At 41.9% G+C, this 2,021-nt stretch overlaps 1 non-coding gene across 1 annotated transcript; it reads right to left on the bottom strand.

The window, feature by feature from the left end:
• Positions 1 to 921: 921 nt before the first annotated feature.
• Positions 922 to 1,023, bottom strand: LOC115873362. The gene has a single exon (XR_004048368.1). It is a non-coding gene; the product is annotated as a U6 spliceosomal RNA (small nuclear RNA).
• Positions 1,024 to 2,021: the final 998 nt, after the last annotated feature.

Raw genomic sequence — 2,021 nt, 5'->3', positions numbered from 1 at the left:
CTACCCATTATATGAGCTAAGCATTCAGACAACAGCTACCAGCAATCAATACGTACTCAAATTGCTCCATCAATATGCACGTTCGTTTATCCCTTCAAGGTTACCTTGGCTCCTTCACAGGAACGTGTTTTCTCCATTAAAGCTCTAGCACTAGATGAGGTGAGGCCAGAGGAAGGCAGAGGTCACCCTGCAAAAGGACGTCGTTTTGCGTCTTTGTCACCCTGAAACGGAGGCTGCCCTCCTGGTACAAGGGCTGGGAGTGTGATGCCTGCACTTGCATCTACTTTTCTTGTGTATCCCGAGAATTTTTCTACCAAACACAGTCTGTGCAAGGTTCTCCCAGACAGACATCTCTGTCATTAGCTACAGTGAGGGAAACACAGTACCATTTTACCCTATTTTATATCAGAGGATTAGCACTTACGAACATAATAAATGTTCACTACATGAAGGAAACATTTAGTTGGAAGGAAGCCTAGGTACAAAAGTAGTTTCCACTACTCATTCTTTCTTTTCTCCATTGATCGTGACTTTAACCTTTATTATTTATTTTTTTTAAATAATTTTATTGGGGGCTCGTACAACTCTTATCACAATCCATACATCCATCAATTGGGTCAAGCACATTTGTACATTTTTTGCCATCATCATTCTCAAAACATTTGCTTTCTACTTGAGCCCTTGGTATCAGCTCCTCATTTTCCCCTCCCTCCCTGCTCCCCGCTCCCTCATGAACCCTGGGTAATTTATAAATTATTATTATTTTGTCATATCTTGCACTGTCCAACGTCTCCCTTCACCCTCTTTTCTGTTGTCCATCCCCCAGGGAGGGGGTTAAATGTAGATCCTTGTAACAACTCATCCTTTTTAAAAAAATTCATTTCACTTTATTTCAATCATACAAAAAGGATGGAATGCTTCATGAATTTGCGTGTCCACGAATTTGCATGTCATCCTTCTGCAGGGGCCATGATAATCTTCTCTGTATTGTCCCAGTGTTAGTGAAGTGCTCCAAAGCGAGCATTTAGCTTATTCTTAACTTCTCTGAACCTCAAGTTACTCCTCTGAGATGACGACAGTACAATCTGCCACAGTCGTGCTAATCTGAATACGCTAGGGCCAAGATGCAGTCACTTATGCCAGCCCCATGTCAGCAAACTTAAACCTGACTAAGCCTCTCTTCCCTGTAAATGTCTAATCTTTCCAGAAGCCAAAGCCTAACCCAGACAACCTACGATTTCTCAGTAAAAAAATGCCCTCCAGCCAATCTAAAATTGGACCGCCAGTCTGACTTCCAAACTGGACACTACCGTGGTACAAGGAGTCCCTTTATATGGCCTTCCTGGGTATGGAGTCCTGGTAGAGCTGTAGGAGAAATGTTGGACTGCTAACTTCAAGGTCAAGGTGAGGGAGAAAGATGAGACAATCTGCTCCTGTAGCTTTGTGGACACCAAAACCCTCCCTGAGGTCACTGTGAGTTTGAATTGACTCGATGGCAATGGGTTTGGCTTCAATTTTTTTTTTTAACCTATGGGTCTTGGAACTCCCACAAATTTGAATGGGCCACAATTTTTTTTCCTTTCATATGTTTAAAATGAACTTGTATGTCACGAAAGGCTCCAAATCCACTTCAATTTTACTTCTTCTCCTTCTCTTCAGCCACTTAGACCAATATTCAGATCGGAGGCGTAAGGAATCTGGAGGGGGTGTGCGTGTGTGTATGTTCACTCTATGAATCTTTACTCTCGTTTTTTTGTTTTTTGGTGTTGTTTATGTTGTTTTTTTAAAGAAGCATATTCTATGTAGTTACATAGTCCATGTTAATAAATGAAATCAGTGATAATATCCCTTTAAGCAAACCCCCCATAAATGTGGTTCTCTTTCACTTTTTCCCCCTTCCTCCTTCCCTCCATAAATTCCTACCCCTCCCTGTTCCTGCCTCTGTCCCTGGCATGCTCATAGACTTCAAATCTTAGCTTTAGGTGTACACAATCTTGGGCCACAATCTTACAAGAGATTTG

Source organism: Echinops telfairi, unplaced genomic scaffold (genome assembly GCF_000313985.2).
Source record: "Echinops telfairi isolate 266 unplaced genomic scaffold, ASM31398v2 ScPeMD7_7468;HRSCAF=8506_0, whole genome shotgun sequence".
Classification (NCBI taxonomy): domain Eukaryota; kingdom Metazoa; phylum Chordata; class Mammalia; order Afrosoricida; family Tenrecidae; genus Echinops; species Echinops telfairi.
The sequence above is the reverse complement of the archived record's forward strand: the minus strand, read 5'-3'. Positions and strand labels throughout refer to the sequence as shown.